The 21529-nt window shown below is 43.8% G+C and overlaps 1 protein-coding gene across 1 annotated transcript in view; it reads left to right on the forward strand.

The window, feature by feature from the left end:
* The window catches only part of USP11 (ubiquitin specific peptidase 11), a 3313221-nt gene that overhangs the window by 1385410 nt on the left and 1906282 nt on the right, over positions 1–21529 (forward strand). The window lies entirely within an intron of this gene.

Raw genomic sequence — 21529 nt, forward strand, 5'->3', positions numbered from 1 at the left:
CTCTATTTAGGCCCAGCCGCCCAACCTCAGCTTTGGGATTCAACCCAAGTGTAATGACTGCAACAGTGAAACACGATGAACATAGTACAGTTGTGTACCTACCATAAATGTAGATGTTCGAGTGTATTCACTGTTGCAGTCCAGGTTACCCTCCCACCATCCCCCTTTTTCTTTGCTGGGACTTAACTGTACCTATTTATTCTATACAACCTATGTGGTGTATTTGCTTGTAGAGGAAGGTTATGTGCATGCTTTTTTATGATCATAATTTTTACAGCCTACCCTTTTGGGGGCACCTGACAAGAAAAACTGAAGAAAATGGCGTCGGCTGCACCGCACTGACGTCAGGGAAGAGGCGACATGAACTGACGCCGGACCAGGACTTTGGAATTCAGGCAGACTGCGGGTAGCCTGCCAGCAGGATAACCCAAGTGTAATGACTGCAACAGTGAATACACTCGAACATCTACATTTATGGTAGGTACACAACTGTACTTTTCTTTATGCCTTTCCTCCCCTTCCTCTAATTTCAAAAATCCTGTTCAAAATACAACAGGATTCGGCCAAAGTCTTGCTGGTGACTCCCTATTTGTCCAGACGGCAATTGGTTCCCTCCTCTTCTGCATGTAGCCAAGTACAGTCATCACAAGTTTTACCCCACAGGGTGGATCAACTCACACAAAACAAGGTATCTCTTATCCATTCTCACCTGTCCACTCTTCAACTGACACCATGTGCAATAGGATTTTGATTCCATACAGACACTTTTTTTTCCAAGGACGTGCTCAGTGTCCTGCAGGAGACCAGGAAGCCCACAACTTGAACTTCCCTCTTGTCCAAATGGAAGAGGTTTTCTGTTTGGTGTCTTCATCATGACCTGGATCCACTTTCTGTGGATGCCCATTTGGTTTTATCTTGTCTGTGTGAATCGCTCAATGCTGGGTTGGTGTTTTCCTCCATTAAGGCCCACTTATCAGCTACCTCTACTTATCTGCCTTTATTATCTCTTTTAGCTTCTAGATTTGAGGCTAAACAGTTTCTTAAAAGTGGCCTTCATGTTAGACTTCTCAAGAAGCCTGCCCTTCCTCTCCAGGATCTTAATTTTTGTTTTAGAAAAATTGAACCAGGCTCCTTTTGAACCTTCAGCTTCCTTACAGCATTTTTCTTGGAAGACTGTACTTTTTTTAGCCCTTACTTCTGCCAGACTGGTGTCTGAACTTCAAGTCATTGTGTTGTTCTCCTTTTGTAGTTTTCCATAAGGACAGGACGTCCCTTCGTACAAATTCTTCTTTTTTGCCCAAGGTGGTGCATGAGTTGTCTCTTAATCAGTCTGTTCATTTGCTCACTTTCTCCCTTCTCCACAATCTGCCATTGAGAAGGTGCTGCCCACCTTGGATGTGAATGTACAACTCCGATTTTATTTGTATAAGACTAAGACTTTCGTAAATCTAATCAGCTCGGTTTCCTTTCATCCTAGATTCGTAAGTTTGTCTGTTTCCAAGCAAACTGTTTCTTCTTGGATTTCTAAGGTCATTTATTTTTGTTATACCTTCCATGGCAAGAACCTTTCTTCTGTTAAGGCTTGTTTTAGTCTAGGGCCATGGCTTCTTCTGGTGCTTTTGAAGAGTTTGGGTACTAACTTTATTCTTGAGACAGCTACTTGGTCTTCTCTGCATACATTTACCAAGCACTACAAGTTGGATGTGATTTCCAGAGATAGAGCTGGCTTTGCTAGGGCCATTTTCCATGGCTTCCTGGAGAGGTCTGTTGGTCCATCCTCCTCCCCTCTCTTCCAGAGCTTTTGCACTCTTCCTATTGTAAAGAATACTGCAACACTGAAATGGAAGGACATAGTGCAGTTGTGTAAGACCTTATCATAATGGTAGATGTCCTTCTCTTCACTGTTGCAGTATTCAGTCATTTCCTTCTGGTTCTTTTTTCGTCTGGATGTGCTGGTAACCCCTTTTTTTTCCCTTGGACTGGCATTCCTACTGGGGCTCTCAGTTCTGAGGATGGTGCATCCAGTCATCCCCTTTATGCCCTACACTGTATTCAGGGAGCATACGTGTGATGTACGGTGCAGCTTAAAGCAATCTAAAGACTTTCGTTTACTGGTCAGAAGTCAAACCGCCCTTGGCAGGGAATCCCTCTTGTAAACAATACTGAAACAGCGAAGAGAAGGACATCAACTATTATGTTAGAATCTTACATAACTGTACTATATCTCTGTAAAAGGTGATTTAGCAGCTAAGGTAGCAAAAAATTAAGTTAAGTTCATATTGGCTAAGTACCATTGGTAAAATTTCTTTAAAAAGTCACTGCTATCTTTTATATAACTTGGCGAAATGATGGCCTGGGAACTGGCTCTTCGACATTCTCTGACTCTCTAAGTCTTGTGCATTTTGTGAGAGCAAAATGTAGTGGCCGACAGACTGTGTACATCCTGAACAGACCTTCACAAGTAGAAGCTCCATGTAGAGGGTTTTCCAAGACTTGATCTAGATATGGGGCTCACCTGAAGTAGATCTGTTCACCTTCTTTCAGAACAAACAGCTGAAAAAAAGACATCCTTGCGGCCATGATTTGAAGACTGATGGTCTATCATTCCCATCTTTGGGGAGTGTTCCTGTGTGCATTTCCACCCTTTCCAGTGTTTTCCAAGCCACCTCAGAGTTTGGGATCTTAGGCCTACAGGAAACACTTTTTAAAACCTGAAGGTTTATATGACATCTGCTCCAGATACCCCAAAATACAACAACAATCGGGTGTAAGTACAAGTCCAAGTAGTATAGGAAGGATTTTTTGAGGTGAGAAAGTGAAATGGAAAAGGTTACCAGCAGTGCTATTAAAGATTACTCAGAGAACAAGAAAAGGGAAGTTTAAGAAGAAAAATAAAATAAAAGGGTACAAGGGATGTAGTATAACAAAGGGAGTATAGAATAGAGTGTAGTTAAAGTTGAAATGAAAACTACACTTGTGTGTCTAATGAAAAAGACTAAAGATTATGCTGGGGAGTTCATAATCCATGTCTGTTCGCAGTGGCAGCAAGGGAGATTTGAGGCATGTTAGTTTGGGGCCTTACTGGCAAGGGGAGGAGCTTGAGAGTTCTAGGATCCTGCGATCTGGAAGAAGCAGCCAAGTTATCTCGAGTATTGGATCCAAACCCATCAGTTAAGGAAGACAGATGTAACGTTATGGTGAGCGCATAACTTATTTACTGCCACAGTGTGATATTTTGTATTGGACTTTTTCCATTGAGGTTTATGTTGGAACTTCAGTATGCAGAGAATTGTAATGGTCTTGAATACTTCTTTACTATCTTGTTATTTCATCAGAAGTAGCAGTATTGTTTGTTTCACCAAAAGAGTGTAGTTTTTCATTTATAATATGACGCAGTTAACATTGCATAGTTTTGGCAGCTCCATCAGTGGATTCTGATTCACAGTGAGCTGCTTTGAAACTCCTTAGGGTAGAATAGTGATCTTAAGTGCTTTCTGCAGCTGAGCAGGCTGTTGCTGCTGCATAAAATTTTTATAATGAAATCTTACAGGGAGGCTGTGATATGGATCGTTATAAATATGTGCCACATCTATTGGCCGAGTCCTTCACTGCTGTCACCATGTAATATTTTGTATTTTTGGTTTCCATTGGAGTTTGGTGTTGAACAAATTCTGAGTATGCAGATTGCAGTGGTGGCCTTTTTTCTTTTTATGCTGCTCCCCCAGTTGACTGACAGCTGTCACTCACTCTTGGCCATCTGTCCTGTTCATTCACTGTACATTAGGGGAGACCTGAGCAAGGCCAACATTTAGGTAGTCATTACTGTTTATTGACACCCCCCCCCCCAAAACTAGCCATTACCCAGCTGGACAAGCCAAGTACTATGCTAAAGGTTTAGCATGTACTTGATGTCAGGAAGGCATTCAGGTCTTTGAATGAAGTAACTTCTCAGTACAGCCATGCCACACTTGAAATTCACACTCCTGTAGGCTGTCCAGGCACCACTGGGGATTCATCACTGAGAGTGTGCACTCTGGGTATGTTTTCCCGCACCATCCCCTTTCCTGAGGAGTGGTGTCATGCCACGGATCTGACATCTCGCCAGTATTCAAAAGCTTTTGAGACATCTACCATGTGCATTGTATGTCCAAGAAAGTTTGAAGACATGCTGGTATAAAAAAACAGACATGAGTGCCAAAATCCAAAACTGTCTTGCTGTTGACGATACCATTCAGACATGGTGTTACTTGCAGTTTCAGTGGTTCAGCAGTCTGCTTGTTCTCTTAGGGTAAGTACCCCTTTAGGGATTTTATTACATTGTGAGGAAGCTGTACTTGGTTGTTGCATATGTCTAGGGGAGAGATGGAAAGTGCCGTTTGGAATACAATTTCCTTATAAAAATTCCCACATAGCTTACATATCCTTAGGGAGTTGTATGGGGTCCATTCCTACAGTATGTTTGTTTTATGACAAACTCTGTCAGGTGTCAGCTCAGCCCCCTTAACATTTAAAAAAAAAATCAGTGGTGTAAGGTCATTGTAAAACAACTGTGGACATCATTGTGAGTACCTCTGACATCCCACTTCATGGTTCCTGAAAAAAGACCATTAGTGTATGTTCTGTAGTGACTTCTATATTACCCTTTTTACCCCAGCACTTGATATATACTCTATCCTTATTGAAGTCCTAGGGCCATATGCCTGTTTTCTGACCCCTTTGATGCTGCTGGTAGGGACACAGCTAAGGGTTGGGAGACACTCTCTTTGTCTAGAGCCAGATGTATACCAAAAATATAGAGCTTTGCTTGGTAGTTTAAGAAGTACTGAATAGTATCCCACAAGTGTTTGGTGAGGGAAGAGGTACCGGGCTCCAGTACTGAAGTCCTTGTATCTGCTCGGAATCCGTTTCTTCGAACATTCCTAAGAAGAGAAATAGAAAAAACTAAACCTCTCTCTCCTTCAACCCCTTTCACAAAGTAGTCTAAGGAGCAATGGTATGTCTTTTAAGGCTTTTTTTCAGTCATTGTAGTCTGCTTCTCTTGCTCCTTCTCATCTTAATTGAAAAAAAAATCTCCATCTCCTTCAGGTAGTGATGTCGTTTGACATTGAAGAGATTGGGTGGGAATATGCCTTCCCTGTGCTTTCTCCTGGCTCTATAAAGGCAGAGTCTGAAGAAAATATGTTTATTCAGGATCTCCATTAGAAGATATTTCATGCTTTGACACTGTAGGCATGATGGATCTCTCCCAGTGGGAAGGAAGAGAAATTTGTGAGACTCCATTACTTTGATGTCCTGCAGGTAGACATCCCTAAGCTTCTGGCTATCCCACCTACCACTTTCGTTCTGGAGGATCCCTTTAGTGCTCCATATGCTATTCTCCTCCTGCACTCAAAAAACCTGACTTGGCTGGACAAGGTACCACAATCCTAGAATTTGCTGTTTCACAGTCATGTGGTTGACCCTTTTGTGATTTTCTTAGACAAGGATTCCAGTTTCACTGGTTCAGCGCCTTCTGTCAGGGATGCAAGGACGTTTGACGGGTATGGGAACAATTTTTATATATTCTTTACTTTAATATCCAGGAAAGCCAGTTGTCAGACTCACATGGCAAAATATCTGCTGGCAACTGTTGCTCTCATGAATAAAATAGTTTCATAGGTTTATAGGTTTCATAGGTAGGTACTAGGCAATCTGCCTGAAGGCATAAGCCTAGCCAGAATGTGTTGGCTTTTGACGTCCCCTTAGATTAGTCCCATGTGCCTCTGTCCAGCAGAGCCACTGAAGTGATCCCCGGGGTAAACTTGATTTCACATCCACTCTAAGGTTCTCTTGAAGAGTGTTAGCGAGGAGCTGTGCCTAATGTAGATTGGAATCTTGTTCCAAAGCATGGGAAGTCTCTGGGACAGGAGTCCATCTCTCCAGCACATCCTATTTATTGTGGTGAGGTTTAGATCCCTAGAGCATGTGGCTTGAGGTGATAAGGTTTTCTTTAGGTGTAGCATGTCCATCAGTTCTGGGTTGGACATGGCCTTGTACGTCAGGCAGAGATCACCTCTGAGTAGGCGGTATGCAACTGAGTACAGCTGGAGTGTCTTCAGTCGAGCTGCATGGGGCATCTGTTTGAGGCCAGTGATCCTCTTGGTGAGGTACTTCTGTGGTCCTTCCAGCTGTTGCAGGTCTCTTGTAAGGTACATCCCAAAAGGGGAGTTGTACTCCAAGATGGGTCTGATGAGTAGAGGGGCACAATGACCTCTTTTGATCTGGATGCGAACCCTTTTGTGATTAGGTGGGCCATGTAAAAGGATTTCCTAACCACTTAGGCAATGTGATTATCAAAGGAGAGATTACTATCTACTTGGGTCCCCAGATCCCTTATTACATCTCCTGTATTTAGGGGACTACCACCTATGTGGTAGTTCGTGGGTACTTTGTTTTTTCCAAAGGGGGATGACTATGCACTTTTTGGCATTTAGTTGAGGCCATGATTTTTACAGTGAGACCCTTTTGGAGGATGTCTGTGTCAGCCGGAGAGTCAGTTATAGCCCCTAGTTTGCAGTAGTCTGCGAACTTGATCAGCCATAGTCCTCCTGTGCATGCCTGTGCCTGTACCTCTGAGAAGTATATGCCAAACAGGAGGGGTCCTAGGACTGAGCCCTGGGGAACGCCACTTGTAAACGATTTAGTCGTACCCAGCTCCTGCAACTCTCACCATGTGGGTTCTGTCCATGAGCCAATTGGCAACCCATCTTGTGATGTAGGGGATGTCCTTCAAGGATGCATCTGCAGTCCTTACAAATGGGTTGTCCTGTCGTCAGGCAGCCCTTCGGTCGGCCGGATTCCAAAGTCTGGGTCTGGCCTCGACTGGTGTCGCACTTCACCCGACGTCATAGCTGCAGTTATTCTGGTATAAAGGCATCAGCCAACGCCATTTTCCTCTGTCTTTCTTGCCGCGTGGTGCCCGAAGCAGAAGCTGTTCGCAAGTGCCGGTCGGTCAGAACCAGAGATTACTACTACGGAAGACTTCTAAAAAGCTAAGTACCCCGTTGGGGACTCTTTCTTGCCACAGCCGATGTCAGAAAAAGTGAATAACTGTTTAACTTGTGGGAAACAAATACCTCATAAAGATTTCCACTCTTACTGCTTACCTTGTTTAGGCCCAGACCACAACGTAGCAACTTGTCTAGCCTGTGCTTCTTTTAACAGACGGACGCTTAGACGTCGGTCGGAATTTGCTGAGGAGTTTTTCGGCTCCGCTTTTGCTTACATTATGCCGTCGGATCCTCCGACTACGCAAATATCTAAAAAGCGCAAGGAAAAGGACCGACACTCGCGGTCCGCGGTTTCGGCCGAAACCACGGTAAAGCCAACCGTGAGTGTCTCTGTTTCGGCTGAAACCGAGCTCGTGGTTCTTCCATCAGCCAAAAGCTTACCTTCTACCGAGGCCTCAGCCAACCTCGTGGAATCGGCTACTGAAATCACACCTGCTCTTGCAGGTTCCCAGGATTTATCTGATACTATCCCCTTGGATATTTCAACCCCTGCACGTGGAGCTGCTAGGCCCCCTGCAGCCATGTCGATTAAGGCCTTTGTCAGGGCTAAAGCAGCTAAATCTACCAAAAATGTGCCTGCTAAGACCCCCTCTCACAGGCCTAGCTCTAGTTCACAAATGCTTAGTCTAGCAGAGGATCTCATTTCTTTAATCCGGGATCCCAACCTCACCCAGACAGGGCCTCTCACCCACCTCCAGAGAAGAGACCTAGAGCAGAGCCCCCTGAGCCAGTTTCTACAGATGACTCCTCTGATGATTCTGATAATTCTAACCCTCCAGAGGGCCCTTTCTCCCCTTATGAAGACTCTGATGCTGAAGAGTCCATTCCTTCTGCCTCTCCGCCTGAGGAATTTTCCTTTGGGGAAACCTTGCATGCTATGAGGGAACAATTTCAGTGGCAGGGCCAGGATTTTTCAGACTCTAGAAAAAGGCTTAGAACCTTTCTACATTTACCACAGCATAGGCCTTTAGCCATCCCTCCAGTTCTTACTGTTGTGGATGATGCATTTAATGATGCTTGTACTGATCCTGATTCACTTCCTCCGGCCCCTGCTAAGCCCGATCGCTACTACAGGGTCCCGGACACACATTATCATTTGTATAAGGCTCCTTTTGCAGATCCCGAAACTATCTCACAGGGACCTAAGGCGGTAGCAGCTACCTCTACCAAAAACCCCCTTCCCTCTGAAAGGGAATCCAGGGCCTTAGAGAGATGGGGTAAAAAGGTTTACACTTCTGCTACTCTTTCAGCTAGGGCCTTGAACTGTCAATTCCACATGATCCAGTATCAAGAATTTATGTTAGACCAGTTAACTAAACAGCTGTCCTCAGACGAACCATTAGACAAAAAATCAGTTCAGGATATGGTACATAACATTCAGCAGGTCAGTAATCATTCCTTAAAATGCGGCTATGATGCACTGGAGGCTTCCTTTAGATCAGCCATGACTGGCACAGTGATCAGAAGACATGCATGGTTAAAAGAGCAGGCCTTACCAGACCATGTCAAATCAAAGCTACTCGATGCTCCCATGGACAAGATCAATTTGTTTGGCTCTCCTGCACAACAGGTGCTGAAGAAGATGGAAGAGAAGGCAAAATCTGTCTAGACAGTCAAAGATTTCTTACAGGTCCAACCTCCAAGGTTTAGCAGGAATTGGCCCTCCAAGAATTGGTCCTTTCCAGACACCTCCAGAGCTCAGAGAGGCAGGAATAGGTGCTCAAGAGGCAGAGGTCAATCCAGAGGTGCCTACAGGGGACGTCAGTGGCAGGCAAACAACCAGCGAGGTACAGCCACAGATACAGCCACCACCACCACTATAGGACAATCACAGTGACTTGGCTCTGGCACCGCCTACCAGGGAACAACTAGAAGCACCCTTAGGCGGGAAACTAGCCCTATTTTCAGTGAACTGGCATTACATCACAAGAGACAAGTGGATTTTGCAGACAATAGACCAAGGTTACAGGTTTCACTTCCATACTCTTCCAAGGAAAAGAGGAATGCCAAACCTACCTCCAAATCAAAAGACAGAACCTCTAAAACAAATAACTCAATTACTAAGGATGAGAGCCGTAGAAAAGGTACCACCTATGGAGCAAGGACAAGGATTTTACTCCAGGCTCTTCCTGGTACCAAGAAAAGAAAACCAATGGAGACCTATTCTCGACCTGTCCGCTTTAAACACATACCTCATTGTCCCAAAATTCAAAATGCTGACCCTGCACCAACTTCTTCCCATGTTGGGCAAGGAGTCTTGGCTGGTAACTCTAGATCTCAAGGAGGCATACCTGCACGTCCCCATACGACCAAATTGCAGAAGATACCTCAGATTTCTTGCAGGATCAGAGCATTATCAATTCTCAGCATTGCCCTTTGGCTCATCTACTGCGCCCAGAGTGTTCACGAAATGCCTGGCATCAGTAATTGCTCTTTGCAGGCTTCAGGGAATACAAATCTACCCTTACCTGGACGACTGCCTGTTGCAAGCGGACAACAAAAACAAGCTAGCAGAAGACCAAAAAAGGGTCATTCATCTACTGCAAGCCCTGGGATACACAGTCAATATAAAAAAGTCAAGACTGATACCATCCCAAAGGATAACCTTTTTGGGTGCAGAGCTGGACACATCAAAACAAATGGCATTCCTAACAGTAGAAAAACAGGAGCAACTACCTCTCTACTTCTTGGCATTAACAAAACAGAACCAGCTAACAGCAAGAAAAGTCCTGCAAGCCTTGGGGTTCATGGCATCCTGCATAATATTGGTCCCACATGCCAGGCTGCATATGAGAAAGTTACAGTGATACCTAAGGAATTTATGGTCTCAGCACAAGCACAGCCTAGAAACCCAAATTCCAATAATCCCATGCCTGAAGCAAGAATTCCAATGGTGGGCTCAGGCCTGTCAATCAAACAAAGGACTGCCCTTCCACAACACTCAACCAAGCCAGACCATCACAACGGACGTCTCAGACCTCGGTTGGGGGGCACACATGCTAGACAAGTGCATACAAGGCCTATGGACTCAAGACCAGCTGCACCTACACATAAATCAAAAGGAAATGCTGGCAGTAAAACTGGCAATTCAGACCTTCAGACCATTTCTTCGACAAGGTCCACTGTTGATAAGGACAGACAACACCACAATTATGTGGTACATCAACAAACAGGGAGGCACACATTCGTACCCTCTATGCCGGATGGCAATGGACCTCTGGAATGTGGCCCTGAGCTTCAACATTCAGTTACAAGCAATTTTTGTGCCAGGAAAAGAAAACATTCTAGCAGACATTCTGAGCAGAACTACCACGGATACCCACGAATGGATGCTGCATCCGGACATCTTCAAAACCATTACAAGAAAATGGGGACTACCAGAAATAGACTTATTTGCATCCCCACACAATCACCAGCTGAATAAATTCTGCACAAGGACGTACCACCCACTTGCTTGGAAAGTGGACTCCCTATCCTTCAGTTGGAAAAACCTGACAGCATATGCATTCCCACCACTTCCTTTGATGCACAAGGTGCTATTGAAGATGAAAGAGGACCGTCCAAGGATCATCCTGATAGCTCCAGACTGGCCAAGGCAACATTGGTACCCATTACTGAGGAGCATGTCTCTGGAACAAATATGGCCTCTGCCCCTAGTTCCCTTACTGTTAACACAGAACAACTACAACACCCTGCATCCAAACCTGAAAACACTGCAGCTGACTGCCTGGAACATTGCATAACACCAAATAACCCAAATTTATCCCAGAGGGTTAAAGACATTATCTTGGAGGCTCGCAGACCCTCAACAAGAAAAAAATATTCAGCAAAGTGGAAAAGATATCACATTTGGAATACTACAAAAGGGGAAAATGTGTCACTGGTAAACATAGCCAACATCCTGGAATACTTGGCAGAGCTCTTCCACAACGGCCTGTCCTATTCCTCCATTAAGATTCATGCATCAGCTATTTCAGCAGAATACAACTTGGATCCTCCAGTCTTCTCACATCCTCTGCTCAGGCAGTTTCTGAGAGGAATTAAAAATGTTAAACCACCAAGGAAGCCACCATTGCCAGCATGGGACTTGAACTTTGTGCTAGAAAAGTTGACACTCCCTCCTTTCGAACCAGTAGCAACAGCAGAATTACAATACTTATCATGGACAACTGCTTTTCTGCTTGCAATCACTTCAGCAAGAAGGGTATCTGAACTACAGGCGTTAATGGCAGCACAGCCTTTCCTGATCTTCCATCAAGATAGAGTGTCCATGAGAACAAACCCTACTTTTATGCCAAAGGTGGTCTCCAGGGTATCTTTAAATCAAGCTATCCACCTACCTACTTTCTTCCCCAACCCACAGAACAGGGGAGAAAGACTGTTACATACCTTGGATGTACACAGTTACGCTACTACCTGGACAGGACCAAGGGCAATAGAAAAACTGACCAGCTACTGGTAGCATATGCAACAGGAATGGAAGGAAAAGCAATTTCAAAACAGACAATCTCTAAGTGGATAGGAAATTGCATTAGATTTTGTTACTCCTACCATGGGAAGAAAACTCCAGAAGACATCGGGCCTCACTCTACAAGGGCTACAGCCACTACCACAGCTTTTCTACGAGGAGTGGCTACCAAAGACATTTTAGAGGCTGCTACTTGGAGCTCCGTGCATACATTTGCCAAGCATTATAATTTACCTTTATACTCCAGATCCCGAGCAGGTTTTGCCACTGCTGTTTTGCAAGGGATCTTAACTACACCATAATCTTTTTTCTCCTCCTCCCCCAGTTTGGCTATGGTATTCTACCCATTTGTAAGGACTGCAGATGCATCCTTGAAGGACATAGTACAGTTTTGTACCTACCATAAATGTAGATGTCCAATAGGCATGCATCTGTAGTCAGGATTGCCCACCCACCTTCCCCTCTGTGGTACTCCTAGGGTATTTGCCCATCTTATAGCTGGCTGGGGGAATCTATTATGGTGTATTTGTTTGTATATATGTACATACATGCTTATTTTTTGTTTGCTCTCTACTATTTGGAACCATTTGCATTTATCCAAATTTAGCCTTCCTAGAGGGCACCTGGCATCTGGGGCAAAAAACACTGAGGAAAATGGCGTTGGCTGATGCCTTTATACCCGAATAACTGCAGCTATGACGTCGGGTGAAGTGCGACACCAGCCGAGGCCAGACCCAGACTTTGGAATCCGGCCGACCGAAGGGCTGCCTGACGACAGGACAACCCATTTGTAAGGACTGCAGATGCATGCCTATCGGACATCTACATTTATGGTAGGTACAAAACTGTACTTTTATGTTTAGGCTGGTGAACTTGTCTATAATACCAGAATGGAGAATGGTGTCGAAGGCCTTTACGAGGTCTAGGTAGGCTGCGTGTACCAACTTTCCCACGTCTATAGCCTTGGTAACTGTCTCAAAAAAGTCCACCAAGTTTAGGAGGCATGATCTGCCATTAACATAGCCGAAATGGGTAAGGTCCAGTGTTTGGAGGATGTTCTTCATGTTTCACTGTTGCAGTCATTGCATTTGGGTTATCTGCTTGCAGGTAGCCCTCAGTCGGCTTGATTAACAAAGTCTTGGTCCTGCGTCGGTTGCTGTCCCTTCTTCCATGATGTCAGGTTGTCGGGGGTATAAAACATGCAGCCGACACTATTACATCAGACTTTCTTGCCATGCAGTGCCCGAAGCAGAAGCAGTTCGCAAGTGCCGTCGGCCGACTCCTGAAATTTTCATTTTCGAGTTTCAGAACCGAAGTCTTCAACTAAAGCTAAGTACCCTGTTGGGAAAACTTTTTCTTGCTCCTTAACGATGTCAGTAAAAGTTAATAATTGCATTAGTTGTGGAAAGCAAATACCTCATAAAGATTTTCATTCGTACTGTATTCCTTGCCTAGGCCCTGACCATGACGTACCTTGCTGTCGGTTTTGTACTTTAATCTGTCGTCGGTAAATTTTCACCTCTAAATATTTCGGTTCTCTGTTTAATTATCCAGAAATGTCATCGGTTAGCCATCTGACTACTGGGATTCTGAAAAAATGCAAAGATAAAGACAGAAACAGGCCGCCGAGGTCCAAAACTGCTGCCGATGCTTCTCCTAAGCCAGTCGCTAGTTCGCCGGTACACAGTGAGGCGCTTTCGCAGCCCCTTGATACCCACTACTTCTGATTCGCAGGCCTCTACTGAGACCCATTCAGAGTCCGGCATGCCGTGAGATGCTTCAACTATGGAACCCGCGGATGTCTCTACCTTGGATGGGTCCGGAGCTGCTGTGCAGGCACTGGCTTCTGAGGGTGTATTCAGGCCAATGGACTTGCATATTAAACAGACGCCTCCTTCTTTACTTAGTCCTAAATCTCTATCCATGTCTAAAAAAACGACGCCTAGGCCACATGCTCAGGCCTCTAGGCCTAAAAAACAAATGATAAGAATGGCTGGAGATCTAATAACTCTAATCAGGGGTAGCCAACCCCCCCCCCCCTTCTAAGAGGCTAGGACTGAAGTTGATTATGAATCTTCTGACGATCTGGATTTGCCCTTATCTACTTATGAGGATTCTGATGCAGAGGACTCTATTCCATCTGCTTCCCCTCCTGAGGATTTTTCTTTTGGGGAAACCTTACATACTCTAAGGGAGCATTTTCACTGGGAAAGCCAGGATTTTTGAGGCTTAGGGATTTCCTTCTCCATAGGCCTTTAGCTGTTCCTCCTGTATAAGACATTGTTGACTATGCTTTATCGGAATCTAGTTTGGCCCCTGATTCCCTGTCTCCTGCACCCAGAAAACCTGACAGATATTACAGGGTCCCTGAGTCTCACAAGTTCCTTTTCAAAAATCCTTTTGCAGATCCAGAGGCTATTTCACATTGGCCCAAGGGCATTAAGGTTTCTACTGCTAAAAATCCTACCCCTTCTGATAGAGACTCCAGGGTGCTGGATAGATAGGGAAAGAAGGTTTACACTTCTGCAACCTTGGCCATTAGGGCTTTAAACTGCCAGTTTCGTATGTTAAAATATCAGCAACATGTTATTCCTGACTGTGTGGAATATAAAGAATTACAGGATTTAATGCATTCTGTCGAACAAGTTGGAAAACATACTTTGCAATGTGGTTTTGATTCATTAGAGGCTTCTTGCAGGGCTGCTGTTACTGGGTCTGTAATCAAAAGGCATGCTTGGCTTAAGGAGCAATCTTTGCCTGATCATGTTAAAGCTAAATTGTTGGATGCTTCTTTAAATCAGGACCGCCTGTTTGGCAACAAGGCTGAAGAAGTTCTTAAAAAGATGGAAGATAAAGCTAAATCTGTTAGAAGATTTTTTACAAGTTCAGCCTCCTAGATTTAGTAGGCACTGGCCTTCTAAGAATTGGTCCTTTCCAGCCCCTTCCAGGTCTTCTCAAGCCAAACCCAGAGACAGCAAATACCCAAGGTTTCAGTCCCAGTGGATTCCCAGAACTAAGCAGTGGGAGGCCTCCACTTCCAAGTCTGGGAATAATAAGACTCCCCCTATGGTAAACTGTCTCAATGACTTTTAAAATTTCCAAGCACTTATCAACTGACTGCCCCTTTGGGGGGAAAGGTTGCTCTTCCTGCAAAGAATTGGGAACTCATTACTCAGGGCAAATGGGTTTTAAATATAGTGTCCCAGGAATACAGATTTCACTTCCACACTTTGCCAACACCAAGTGGGTTGCCAGACCTTCCCCCAAATCAGTGGGCAGAGGCCCCAAAACAAGTACTTTCTCTCTTAAGCATGGGGGCTATTCTACTGGTACCAGAAGAGGAAAAGGGACAAGGTTTCTACTCTTTTCCCGGTACCCAAAAAGACAGTTCATGGCGTCCTATCCTGGACCTGTCTACTCTAAACACCTTTTTGGAGATTCCAAAATTCAAGATGCTGACTCTTCACCAATTACTTCCTATGCTAGGCAAAGATGCCTGGTTGGCAACACTAGATTTTAAAGAAACATACCTGCACATCCCAATCAGGGAATCTTGCAGAAGATACCTACGCTTCAAAGCAGGCTACATGCACTCTCAGTTCTCTGCACTGCCCTTTGGCTTATCTACTGTGCCCAGGATATTCACAAAATGCCTAGCTCCAGTTATTGCATTTTGCAGGCAAAGAAATATTCAAATATACCCATACCTGGACGATTGTCTAATTCGGGCAGAAAGCCAGGACATACTTTTGAATTATCTGGCCTTTGTAAAAAGGGTTCTAACTTCTCTGGGGGTACACCATAAACAAAAATAAATCACACCTGGTACCCTGTCAACAAATTATTTTCCTGGGAGCAAGCTTGAATACAACTTCTCAGATGGCTTACCTCACGCCAGAAAAGCAAATTCATTTGACAACCTACTTCAAACAAGTGGCCACAAAAGCCCTGCTATTTGCAAGACAAATACTGCAAGCCTTGGGGTTCATAGCCTCCTGCATTCTTCTAATTCCTTATGCAAGACTGCATATGAAGAAACTACAGTGGTATCTAAAGCCTATGGTGTCAACTTTCTCAAGACCTAGAATCAATGATTCCTATCATACCTTGCCTATGCCTAGAGTTCCTTTGGTGGGCAGAGGCCTGCCACCAAAACAAGGGACTACCTTTCACACCACCCCCTGACTCCCAAACCCTAACAACAGATGCATCAGACTGTGCATGGGGGGCTCACCTGGCAGGGAAGTGCATTCAGGGCAAATGGAACCCAAGTCAAATGCACCTGCATATCAATCAAAAAGAAATGTTAGCTGTACAGAATGCTCTGACAGCCTTCAAGGACCACATTCTTCCAGGACAATTAATGGTAAAGACGGACAACACCACTGTTATGTGGTACATAAACAAGCAGGGGGGTACACATTCTTACCCCCTCTGCAGACTAGCCATGGCATTGTGGAACACAGCCTTGAGCTACCAAGTGCACCTATAAGCTCAATTCCTGCCAGGAAAATTAAATACACTGGCAGATGGACTAAGCAGAAACCTCATGGACCCACACGAGTGGAAACTGGAACCTGGAACCAAGGATTTTCAACATGTTGACAAGCAAATGGGGGAGCCCAGATATAGATCTGTTTTCCTCTCCCCAGAACTACCAATTGGACAAATTTTGCACAAGGACTCCCCACAAACAAGCCTGGAAAGTGGATGCTGTGTCCTTCAGCTGGAAAAACCTATCGGTCTATGCCTTCCCCCCTCTGCCTCTGCTCTCCAAAATACTACTAAAAATCAAACAGGACAAACCAAGGATGATTTTGATTGCTCCAGACTGGCCACGCCAACACTGGTACCCCCTCCTGCTCAGTATGTCACGATTATCTCCATGGCACCTGCCTCAGACTCCTTCCTTGCTGTCTCAGCAGGAGAACCAGATTCTGCACCCTCAGCTTCCAACACTGAACCTTGCAGCCTGGCTAATTACTTAATCTCTCCTTTACCATACCTCAGCAAACCTATGATGGATATCATTTTAGAGGCAAGGCGACCTAGTACTAGAAAATCTTATGCTGAAAAATGGAAAAGATTCTGTTCCTGGAACCAGTCTCAAGGCATGAGCACAGCAGCGCCCAGTTTACCTCAGATTTTACAATACTTAACTGAGATGCTTCACAAGGGCCTGTCTTTTTCCTCCATTAAAATCCATGCCTCAGCCATTTCATCTCATAACACAGAACCTCCTCTCTTGTCTCATCGACTGCTCAAGCAGTTTCTCAGTGAGGCCAAAAATTTGAGACCACCCAGGAGAACTTCAACCCCAGCCTGGGACCTTATCTTTGTCTTGGAGAAACTTATTCTACCTCCTTTCGAGCCAGCTGCTACTGCAGACTTAAAATTTCTTTCTTGGAAAACAGCTTTCCTTTTAACAATCACTTCAGCTAGAAGGGTATCTGAATTACAGGCCCTTATGGCAGTGAAGCCTTTCATCATCTTTCATGCGGACAGGGTGTCCCTCAGAACCAATCCATCCTTCATGCCCAAGGTGGTATCCAGTGTGGCTCTTAATCAGTCCATTCATTTGCCAACCTTTTTTCCCAATCCACAGAATAAAGGGGAATGGATACTGCATTCCGTAGATGTGCACAGACAACTTAGATTCTACTTGGACAAGACTAAACCTCAAAGGAAATCTGAACAACTGCTGGTGGCATTTGCTGCAGGGGAAGAGGGGAAGGCTGTTTCAAAGCAAACCATTTTTAAATGGATACGCCATTGCATTCATTTCTGCTATAAGCACCATGGAAAACCTATCCCCCAGGAGATCAGACCTCACTCCACCAGGGCTGCATCTACCTCTACAGCCTTTCTCAGAGGGGTCCCTACCAGGGACATCCTAGAAGCTACCTGGAGTTCTGTACATACTTTCACCAAACATTATCATTTGCCAATTTTCTCTAAATCCAGAGCTGGCTTTGCCACTGCAGTCTTGCAGGGCCTTATAGCTGTCCCTAATGCTATCTAAATTCCTCCTCCCAACCATAGCTTTGGGAATTTATCCAAATGTAATGACTGCAACAGTGAAACACGAAGAACATAGTACAGTTGTGTACACTTACCATAAATGTAGATGTTCGAGTGTATTCACTGTTGCAGTCCTGGTTACCCTCCCTCCAGCCCCCTAACTTCTTTTGGCTGTACCTCTACTTTCCTTTACTATGCTTAAAAGCCTTTCTGGTGTATTTGTTTTTTTGTTGGAGGTATATCTTTGTGCTTTTATGTTTCATTGCTTCCCATTAGGGGACACTTGACATCTGGGGCAAGAAAAACTGATGTAATGGCGTCGGCTGCATGTTTTATACCCCTGATGACCTGACTTCATGGAAGAAGGGACAACAACCAACACAGGACCCAAGACTTTGTTAATCAGGCCGACTGAGGGCTACTTCAAGCAGTTAACCCAAATGTAATGACTGCAAAAGTGAATACACTCTAACATCTACATTTATGGTAAGTGTACACAACTGTATTTTTAGACTTCTGGCATTGAGTAGCATCACCCTCAATTTTTTGTTACTTGTGCTATTTACAGTGGTGGATTAGTCTTTTGATCCTTGCCTAAAAAAGGCACTATGGGGGTGGCAAGAGCCTTGACCAGTATTTGAAAGCCTAAGGGTGACAGGAGCAAGCCGTCTCTAGCGAAGCAGCATGGCTTGTCGAGCATGTCATCTCAGGTGGACAGACACTGGATCCCCTTTGAATGACACCAGAAACTTAGCCAATTGTTGAAATTGATAATTTTTTCTTTATACCGTGGTATCATTCATGGTGAGGGCAGGATGCGCGACTCAGGGTCATACCGGCCTGGGCTACGGGATCAGAGAGCTCTTCTGTGTCTCTTTTCAAGTAGTCCAGGGAGATAAGGCTCAGGTCATTCACACCAACATGGACAATGACAGAGTTGTATTTGTACTTGTTCTGGAGTGGCCTGAGTGCTTGTATTATGTAGCGGATCCTAGCACCCAACAGGCAGCTAACCGTAATCTTCTCATTATTCAGCCCTAGTGAGTGGGACGTCATTGTGCCTGACTACAGAGTCACCTATTACTAGTATGTTGGGTATGTTATTTTGCCTTAAGGGCTGTGATTGCTTGAGACACTGGTTTTGTGAAGTATGTGTTTCATGGTTTGTGTTGGGGGTGGAGGTTGCTTGGATGTCTGCTTTGGAGGGCTCTGTTGCTTTTGCAGATTTTTATTTAGAGCCTGCGAGTATGTTTTCCTGTATTTGTGTGTTTTTTGCCAGTGCTGGTTTAGTGGGTCTGTGTGAGACTGATGGTGTGATGCAAGTATTTCCCTTCTCCTCTTGACTGACTGATCCAGTCGGGTTGAGAGAGTTTAGCCTCCAGTTTGGCTGTATAATTGCATCTCTCGCATGTATTAGTGTTTGGTGGTAGGAGGAGAGAGGGCTGTCTGTATACATGAGGCAGTTGTAACATTGCCTCAAAATGCCCAGATTCACCAGTTGGACTGGGGAGTACACCTGAAAGTGCCCTTTGGACATGCCTGGATAGGTACAGTGAACTGTTTAACTGAATGGCTGGTAAGGTCGAATAGAAAGCCTCCTCCTTCTGTACAGTATAGGAGGGTATAGTGCTAGGGTTTATAGGGAAAAATTGAAGAGGAGACTTTGTGGAGCCAGGAATAGTTATACCCAAGCTAACCGGCGCTGCCCGGCATGCAAAACCAGGCAAATTCGGTATTTATAGCAGGGAAATGAAACATTAACAATCTCTACACTGTTGTTCCACAAGCCTCTTGTATACAATACGCTGATGACTCTACCCTTATCTGCACTGCTAAGTCCTCATCCTCTCTCCAAACCCTTACTCAAACTGTATTTAACTCTGTTGAGAAGTGGTTTACTGATCAATGCCTCCTCCTCAACCCCCAAAAAAAACAAACTATTACTCTTCACTCCCACCCAAAAATCTCCACAGATCCACTTCACTATCACCTCCTATAATGGAACTTGTATTTCCCCTGATCCTACTGCACGACTTCTGGGCATAACCATTGATCATAACCTCAACTTTGATGACCATATCAATAATACTATTCAGACTTTCAATAAAAAACTAGGCTCTCTGTACAGAATCAAACCCTTCTTACACAAATTGCTAGAACCTCCATTGCCCAGGCTCATCTTTCTTCTACCCTATTCTATGCTTCAGCCATCTATACCAATCTATCTAAGCACAATCTTACCAAGCTTGAAACTAGCTATAATAATATAGTCAGATTTGCCACTGGCTCCCCCTATAGAACCTACCATTGTCTCAATCTTAAACAACTCTGGTGGTTAGAACTACAAAACCAACTACGATACAATCAACTTGTGATAACACAAAAAATTCTGTACCGCCCTACTAATACTCCTATCCTCTCTAACCTGATCTCCCTATAGAAAAATCTTACAACACTACACTCAGCTAGTAAGTTACTTATTGCCAGCAATAAGTCCAACAACAAAGCTGGTGACTCACTCTTTACCAGTGTCGTGGGCAGAATCTGGAACAACCTTCCTAAAACACTTAACTCTCTCATCTACTCCACTCTTTAAGAAACACCTCAAAGTTCATCTAAAAACACATTGGCTTTGTCCCTGCTCAAAGCCTGACTAAACATTACTTATCCTCCTTTCTCTTCCCCTTTTCCCCAGCCTCCTGGGATACTGCCCAACAGTTTTTAATTATTATAAGCTAACTAACACTATTTATTCCATCCTACTCTCTTTCTCTTTCCTTGACTAAGTGATTGTTAAATTGTTTTTCAGATATTGTATAAACTTGTGATGATTGTACCAGATAATTCATGCCTTGTTGTTGCTTTAACCTATACCAGGACTCTGTTACATTGATCCCACTAATAACTTGTACTCTCTTTACAACCATTTTTTGCTTATAATGTATCTTAAGCTTATTTTTTTTTTTTTTTTGTTTAAATATTGTATGTAGTAATCTTCTCATTCTTTAAGCTTTTCTCCCCGGGCCTCTACTGAAAATGGATATGTATCCAGCTAGACTAGCCCGGTCAACAAATATAAAATAAATAAAAATAAATAGCCCAAAATGGTTAATAAACTACTAATTTCTGGGCTGAGACCACTCCTCCAGGGACAGATAGGCTGCTCAAAGCTCCCCTCTCTCACAGGTGAACAGAGAAACATCCTTCGATCCAAATAAGGTATGGGCAAACAGAGATTTGTAACACAGCCCTGAATTCAGCACTAACCTAAAAAACTGGACTATACTAGCTTAGAAAGGTGGGAAACAAGTATATATATATTGTTTGTCTTTTGGCTTTTTCCCGGTAAAGGGTCACCACAGCGGAACTCCGGTCTGCTAATGATTGGCAGTAGATTTTTATGAAACGCCAAGGTGCCAGCTCGACACCCAACCTTCAACGAAGTCACGCCCATTTACGCACACGTCTTTCGAACGCTACCTGTCTGCGGGGAGGACATGCAAACTCCACACAGAAGGCACTCCCAAGCCACGCCGAGAATCGAACGGGAGAACCTTTTGCTGTGAGGTAACAATGCTACCGCCGTACCTCCGTGGCATTATGGAAACAAGTGTATATATGTGTGTACATATATATATATATATATATATATATATATATATCTATATATATGTGTGTATATATATATCTATATATATATATCTATATATATATCTATATATATATCTATATATATCTATATATATATATATATATATATATATATATATAGATATATATATTTTTTAGGAAATAAAGCAGATACAGTAAAAAAAAAAACCACTTTAAATGCACCGAAAAGGATATTTATTGTTATACATCTCAGATCAGAGTTGTAGTCAATGCACCTAGTAATAAAGTAGGAAGAAACACAAGTACAGTAAAAGCAGATGAATAAAGTGCAATCTATGTATATATATATATATATATATATATATATATATATATATAT

This window comes from Protopterus annectens, chromosome 8.part0 (assembly GCF_019279795.1).
Source record: "Protopterus annectens isolate FY-2018-M chromosome 8.part0, PAN1.0, whole genome shotgun sequence".
Lineage (NCBI taxonomy): Eukaryota > Metazoa > Chordata > Ceratodontiformes > Protopteridae > Protopterus > Protopterus annectens.